Raw genomic sequence first — 8,977 nt, 5'->3', positions numbered from 1 at the left:
CAACTTATATACAATTTTTCATAACAATGCAAACAAGTATAATAAATTAATTGATAAATCTCCTCAGTCCATTGGATACTGAGATAATTTCACTTCTGACATTGGTTTATTAGATAACTGTCCACCCCAGTTTTTGGCTTCTAATGATGAATATTTGCATATTATAGTGGGTAAGAAAATCTTTATAGAGTTTTATGTGATCATTTTTGACACACTTCACATTCTTATAATTTGATAATGGCAAATTGATTAACAAGTGGGTGTGTAAATCTGTCATCTGATGAAGTTGTTCCTAGTCCTTTTGCTTGCTTTATTGTGCTCCAGACACACTGTGGGAGCATACGGGAATCTTTTGTTTGTATGTTACACAGGACCCTCATTCTAAGTAAAACCCATGAGTATAAAGGCATTACCCACTAAATAAACATTTGGTTGGTTTACTCTTTAATCCAAAAAAAAAAATAAAAAAAAATCCTTTGGAATATCACATTTCCAAATTATTACAGATACACAAATAGGTTACAAAAACTTTATTAGGCCACTCATGAGTTTGAGGACATTATAGTAGTCATTGCCAGAGGGACCCATTTTAAACCTTCTGTAAGAAGTAACTAAAGATGAACTTCAGTGACTGTTAGCTCATATCATTCAGGTGATCTGGAATTGTTGGTTTCACTTATATTTTATTTTATCTTGTAACATGACAAAAAAAAAATATCTTTTTAACAATACAAATTACATGTTTCTGCAGTGTATGACAATCACAACAAGACATGGTGAATGTTGGACAATGTTGAATGGTCACAATCTGCATAACTTTTGGATCTTCGTACTGTTGACTCTATTAAGCCATGTAAACACCATTAAACTCACTGATCTATAATAGAGAACATTATATGTATTATATATAGTCGTTATATAGATCAGTGGTTAAACTCCATAAAGATATGACGTACATGTTTTTCATCCAGTACAACAGTGAAACACGTTATAAAAAAACAGACATTTTCAATCTTGATTTAGGCTAATACTAGGCTTAATAGTTCAAGTTAGTTTATTTACACAAGGTGGTTTGATCACAAGTTAACAAGACTTTCATAAAAGGCTGTGATTTATTTTTCTCTTTTAAAGCAGATGTACCAAAAATCTATATTTTTACTTTCTATTTCCATACATTTCCAAGACAAACTACTGCAGCACCTTTACATAGTATTTTGCTTTATTGAAATGCTTTTCATCCAACAATGAAACAAGTCATAAAAGAACAGACATGTTGATGTCTTTAGGCTAATAGACTTAATAGTCCAAGTTAGTTTATTTACACAAAGTTGTGGTTTGATCACAAGTTAACAAGACTTAAACAATCACATTAGGTTATTTTATAAACAAACGTATTGGTCCACAGATACATTTCTAGACGTTTAAGATGTTAAAGGCAGTGATGTATTTAACAACAATAAACTCTCAGTTTAAGCATCGCAATGCAGAAATCTACCTACCGCTACGAACTGAAATCAATTCTGGATGCAGATGAGGTTTGCGTATAAAGTTACATGAAGTGAAAGCCTGTCATTCTCATTTAGTCGTGGATGACCTCACGCGAAAAAAAAAACATACTAATAAAACTTTTGTAACTGCATTAACAAGGTAAACACATTTATTTTAGACATAAATTCATAGATTAGACAAAGGTCTGTTAGGTTTATGAAAAAAAAATCGTTAAACATTTTAAGCTGTTGCAGAGCTGATATTTTCAGTTTCACGATCGTTCGCGCATGTCTGGTCATGTCTCATTAATATGCATGTATGCTCCGCCCACAGAAACCAAATATCTCAGAAACCAAAAATCTCGTAACACCTGTTTTACGCCAGTTTGCGCAACACTGCCGCATAGTGGTGAAAATCGGAACAACGGATGAAATACCGAACTGAGCAAACTTTTGATGTTGTACCGTTTGAAAAATAATAAATACCGGTATTTTCACAATACCGGTATACCGCGCATCCCTATATATATATATATATATATATATATATATATATATATATTTATAACAATGTAAATTATTTATTATTAACTTGTAATATTTTTTTTATTATTAACTCAATACATCCTTGGTGAATAAAAGTATTTATTTCTTAAAAAAAAAATAATAATTATTGACCCCAAACTTTTGAACGGTAGTGTATATATAGTAGTGTAAATCGTCGTAATTATTTTCTACACTTTCTTGCAAAATACTTTTCTTTTCCCACGTGAGTCAGTCCGCGTCAGTCGTGCTTTAAGTATTTAACCAATCAGATGTGACCTCGTCATTTCAACCAATCATAACCCACCAGGAGCGCAGCCAAAATCCTGTTTAGGCCTACATGAAATAAGCCTGCTCCCGAGCAGGTTTAAGCTTGCGCACCTGTTGCTATGACAGCAAGACCAGGATGAGCTTCGAAGAACCAAACAATCCAAGATCATGCCAAATCGTCAACAATCAAATCCAGCTAACTGAGTTAGCGAGGTATGAAGAACGGACCCCGGCTCTGAGCTCAGTCAGTAGGCTAAATGTTAATATCAAGAATATTTGAAGGGCTGGACGAATGAGCTCTACTCACCATAGACAGAAACAATGAAAGCTTTAAATGAATGTTTTGCTCACCAACCAGATGCCACAAACACAAACAGAACCAAAATCTGTGAAACATCTTCAAAGCTTTCAGTCCACAAACATCAACTTCCTGTAGATCAAATTAAGTGACTGACTACAAAATGAATACAAATAATAATGATAATAAAAAAAGATGCTGCATGCAAAGCATCATAAAATGTAAAGACACTAATCAAGTGGAAAACAATTAATACATAATTTTAAGTTGTGAATGGGATATTCAGTTTTTAAGGTGTCCTTATTACAGTGTAATTATTCACTACGAATTGTTGTTTTATATAGTACTAGTTGTTTTTATGGCACCTGTAATATATTCAGTAACACGTCATACACACCTTGTATTTTTGGAAATATGATCGTATATTTTATATTTTTTATGGAGTTTTTCAGATATTCAAATCTATATAATTCCTGGTCATGTGACCCTATCTCACACCAGTTGTAATATTTTCACACAATCATGTCACATGTTATACATACATCGGATTTTGAACATATAATTTTGTGCATTGTTTGCGAATTTTTGAATATAGACAATATATTCAGTAGGCCTACAATATAAAAAAATGCAATGTTTTAGCTGTATGTGTGTTTTTGAAAATCTTACAGAGTTTCAATAATAACACGTTAATACATAAGTGAAATATTGTTTTCAGTATTATCCGCTTAATAAAAATGCAAACATGTTATGTATTCCTTTGTATTCCACCAGGAGGCGCTCGACATAAATGTAACAAATCACGGAGAGACTCATGAACTTATAAGAGTGAGAAAACTATATTGTTAAAGGCAAGCAAATACAGATGACAAATAGACTGAAAAGTAGGATCTTTTACTGACAGACCTATAAACAAAGCTGAATCTGTACAATAATAACACTGACAGACAGGTGAATTGTTAGAAGGCATTAAACCACTAAATCAAACCAATTATAATAATAAATTAAATTATAATGAAATTATAAATTAGGGCACGTTACGATCCGGTTCTGGGAGTCACGATCCGATTCCAAAACGATTGTCGATCTTAATTTTTTCCCCAACTAATTCCTTTGCTGTGAAAATACATCTTCACAACTTTACAATAATAAAAAAATAATAATAAAATTGCAGTTTCTATACTTTTTGTTTATAGTTGGAATCTCTGTATGTCCGTACTGCCATCTTAAGAGTAGGGGTGTCTATCTTCGCAATCTTCTTATCAACTAAATATCACGATTACTCTACATGGCAACATTTTCATATAGCTACATTTTATATCAAATTTATTTTTGCAAAATTGTACTTAAATTTGTATTATATAAGCAGGCTACTTTTTAAAACAATTACTTAAATAAAATACGTGTTCTTAAAGTATCCGAAACTTTACAGACAACAGTTATAGGTTTTTCTTTTTTCCTCTCCTTAGCATTATTGCCGTTTGATTATTACTGATGAGATTATATACAGTGGTAGCTTTAACAGGCTGCATTTAAATATATCAGACGTTTTGTCCTGCTCTGAAAACATAACTTACGGTGTGTATCAATTTCGTATAAAAGTATTCGCGAGTTTCGTGCATCTAACTGTTTTCCAAACGGCATAAATGAAAGCATATCTAAAGTAAAACATGGCGTGTGGAAGCACACACTGTCAAGCAATGCACGTGTCTAATTCTGTGCAATGAAGCCCACGAGTCTCAAGCACGCACGTGCCATTTGCGGGGGAAAAAACAAGCTCATAATCGTTGAAGTAATAACGACATCTTTTCTCATAAAAACGACATAATTTTCTCGTTAAAACGACATATTTTCTCGTAAAAACAAGATATTTTCTCGTTAAAACGTCATAATTTTCAAAAACGACATAATTTTCTCGTTAAAACGACATCTTTTCTCGTAAAAACGAAATAATTTTCTCGTTAAAACGACATCTTTTCTCGTAAAAACAAGATATTTTCTCGTTAAAACGACATCTTTTTCTCGTAATAACGACATGTCATAAAAACGATCTGATGTTTCTGTTTTAGATGATTATGTCCTGACCTAAAAGAGGATGCGCGCTGCTGGAGTTATATAGGAATACACTGTTTTAATAATTTTAATGTAATGGTTTCAATTGTAGCAGCATGTTTATTAGGATTAATCTCCATTCTAATCTGCCGTCAGACCCAGAGGATTAAAGATGATCAGATCAAAACTGTTATTTCTGACTCTGAGCTTGGAATATTATTTGGATGAAAAGTTTGATTTTACAGAAAATTTAAATAGTCTCAGAAATAAATAAAAGAAAAATGTCACACGGTTTGATCGTGTTATGATTATGATGATTTCGTTCTGTTTAAAAAATGAAAATAAATAAATAAAGCCAGATTTTTTTTTCATGAAAAGAGTGCTTATGCTTTAATATTTGTGCGTGAGCGGCCCGGAAAAGCCACTTTTCGAGTCTTAACTGTCTGTCCCATCATGCAGAATAAATGTTCGTCTGATAACATCAAAACGTTACAAATTGCCTTTGTAAAAATACAGGGTGCGTTCTCGAAATTTATGTCTCTCTATGCAGCTTGAAAGGTCTACTTCAATAAAAGAATCGAAAACAAAATTGTGTTTACTTTATTCCTATAAATCCAACAAGAGGTAGTATACAGTTGTCACGATGTAGGCAGGAACACACGAACAACGACGTAGTAAAAGACGAATATTTAATAAATCCAACGGAATACAAGCAGACACAGGAACAGCAGGGTAAGACATCCATATAACATCAAAGACCGACAAGAATACAGGGGAAACACACACCTTATATACACACAGACTAATTACACAGACAGGTGCAGACAATGACGGAGAAACCAAAACACTCAGAACAGCGGGGAAAATGGGAAAAACCAAACAAGAAAGTCCGGGGGTGTGACATTACCTCCCCCTCCCGGAAGGCACGTCCTCGTGCCGACAAACAGACAAAGGAAACAGAACAAAGTCTTTGGAGGGGGCTTAGGTGGAGGACGGACTCCCGGGAGGAGGGCACAAGATGGAGTCCAGGGTGGTGATGGAGGGAGGAGCCAAGGAGGTGACAGGAGGGGGCTGGAGCAGGAGGAGCCAGGTGGGACCCAGAACGCAGCCAAGATGTATTCCCACGGTGGAGCCGATGGAGGGAGGAGCCATGGTGGAGGAAGGGCTGACGACTCCAAGGGGCCGACCGACGGAGGCGGAGCAGGTGGTGGGAGAGCCCGAGGCGGAGACGGAAAGCCGATGATCTTGGGTGACACCGCGGATCCGGAGGGCCAAGGCGGAACCCAAGGCTCTGGCGACCAAGGCGGAGATGGAGATCCGGAGATCCGCGGCGGAGCCGGAGCGACAGAGGACCGAGGCTGTGCCCGCGGGAGGGAGGAGGTCCACAGAGCCGGTGGGACGGCGCGACGAGGCACAGCCGGAGGAGTAGAGTCCAGAGGCGAAGGTGGGGCGACGACTGACCAGGGCGGAGCCGGAGGGACGATGGTGCCTGGTGGAGCTGGTGGATCGACGGGCGACGGCGGAGACGAGGGAGCAGAGGGCCGAGGCGGAGTCCAGGACTCTGAGGCTGGAGGCGATGGTGAGGGATCCTCCAGCCATGACACCGATGGAGACTGGCAGACCCGCGGCGAACCCACCGCACAGATGGTGGGCTGAGGGTGAGCAAGGGGACAGACAGCAGACAACGGGGATTCAGGTAGGCTGGGCGGAACCAACGGAGATTCAGGACTAGGCAGAAGAGGGAGGGTGGGTGGGAAATCCAGGCAGATAGGTATTTCCATGACACAGTCAATAACATCCCCATAATCTTGTTCAAGCTCACCCTCAGTGATAGTGCAGTGGGCGGGGCTCTCTACCGCACTCTCTTGCTCCACGAAGCACTCCACCGTCGCAGATGTAATGGTCGGCTCACGCACCTGATCAGCAGTTTTGCCCCCGTCGGCACTCCATACTGCTGTCGCTCCGGGCTCGGGCTTTCTGTCTCTGATGGGCTCATAATCCGCGGGTCGGGGTGGCTGGCTGGGCTCTGGGTCTGGAGTGGCACTGACGAGATTCTCCTTGGAACAGGCGGGGAACTCGGGTCTTTTTCTCGCCAGTGTCCACTCCACAAACGCGGCAAAATCGGCTCGAGGGCCGTCCTCGGACGACGGCGCTCTGCATGATGCGTTAAGACTCGCGTCATAGAACGCACAGAGCGCGTCGTCCGGGTAGCTGGTGTTGTTAGCTACTAGCTGGAACATTGATGTGTAGCCCTCGAGCGGTAATTCCCCCTGCTTCAGCCGGAGGAGGATGATTTCTGGACGGAGGAAGGAATCCATGGGGGAGACACAACGGAAACAAAAAGACTGGGAAAAACGAACGGGAAACAAAACGGAGGAGAACACGCCAAAAAAAATAAACTGTATAGGTCGGTCTTTCTATCACGATGTAGGCAGGAACACACGAACAACGACGTAGTAAAAGACGAATATTTAATAAATCCAACGGAATACAAGCAGACACAGGAACAGCAGGGTAAGACATCCATATAACATCAAAGACCGACAAGAATACAGGGGAAACACACACCTTATATACACACAGACTAATTACACAGACAGGTGCAGACAATGACGGAGAAACCAAAACACTCAGAACAGCGGGGAAAATGGGAAAAACCAAACAAGAAAGTCCGGGGGTGTGACAACAGTCTTTCCCGTGTGAGTTCATTATCTGTAACCTACCATTGTGCTTACACTCAGAGCCAGCGCAGCATATTAATCAAGATGAAAAACCGGATTCGTGGCTTGATTCAGCTAAAGATAAAATTTAATAATATATAAAAAAAATAATGTATAATTTGTTTATAATCATACTAAGTATCAAGGCCGCCCAGGCATGTTAAATTAATATTCAAGCAATAAGCTCATGTGTTTTACCCGCGAACAAAAATACGAAGAATCAAGCTTTTTTCTCAAACAAAACGAAATAATAATAATAATAGGCTTCTCAAATTGTTATTATGCTTATTATTATTATTATTATTATGATTAGGCGTATTTTTATTATAAAATCTTATTTAAGATAATCAAAACTATTAATTCTGAATAATCGACTTTTTGATTGATTTTTACAGCAAATCGAAATGCGAGCAGAAATAAATAAAAATAATTCATAATAAGAAAACTATAATAATACTACTACCTAATACTACTACTACTACTAATAATAATAATAATAATAATTATAAAATTATTACTATTATTATTATTATTATTATTATTATTATTTCGTTTTGTTTTGATTAAGCTAGATTTGTTTGTATTTTTGTTTTTGTATTTATTCTGCATGATGTGATAGACAGTAAAGACAGGTTGAGTTGAAAAGTGGCTTTTCATTGCCGCCCACATAATTATTAAAGCATAAGCTCTCTTTTAACCCATCTTAAATCCTCTGGGTCTGAGGGCAGATTGGAGATTAATCTGAATAAACATACCGCTACAATTGAAACCATTACTACATAAAAAATTATTAAAACAGTGTATTTCTATTTAACTCCAGCGGCGTGCATCCTCCTTTATGTCAGGACTGTGGCAAAGGCAGCGCGGACAAACGCTTAGCTCCCTCACATAACATAATCATATCATCTATAACAGAAACAACAGATCGTACGACAAATTATGTCGTTATTACCAGAAAAAGATGTCGTTTTAACGAGAAAATTATGTGGTTTTTACGAGAAAAGATGTCGTTTTAACGAGATAATTATGTTGTTTTTACGAAAAAAAAAGTCATTTTAACGGGAAAAGATGTCGTTTTTACGAGAAAAGATGTCGTTTTAACGGGAAAAGATCTCGTTTTTACGAGAAAAGATGTCGTTTTAACGAGATAATTATGTTGTTTTTACGAGAAAAGATGTCATTTTAACGGGAAAAGATGTCGTTTTTACGAGAAAAGATGTCGTTTTTACGAGAAAAGATGTCGTTTTAACGAGAAAAGATGTCGTTTTAACGAGATAATTATGTTGTTTTTACGAGAAAAGATGTAATTTTAACGGGAAAAGATGTCGTTTTTACAAGAAAAGATGTAGTTTTTACGAGAAAAGATGTCGTTTTAACTAGAAAAGATGTCGTTTTAACGGGAAAAGATCTCGTTTTTAAGAGAAAAGATGTCGTTTTAACGAGAAAAGATGTCATTTTAACGGGAAAAGATCTCGTTTTTACGAGAAAAGATGTTGTTTTTACGAGAAAAGATGTCGTTTTAACGGGAAAAGATCTCGTTTTTACGAGAAAAGATCTCGTTTTTACGAGAAAAGATGTCGTTTTTACAAGAAAAGATGTCGTTTTTA

Source organism: Garra rufa, chromosome 7 (assembly GCF_049309525.1).
Source record: "Garra rufa chromosome 7, GarRuf1.0, whole genome shotgun sequence".
In the NCBI taxonomy this organism is placed as follows: Eukaryota; Metazoa; Chordata; class Actinopteri; order Cypriniformes; family Cyprinidae; genus Garra; species Garra rufa.
This window is presented reverse-complemented; position numbering follows the sequence as displayed.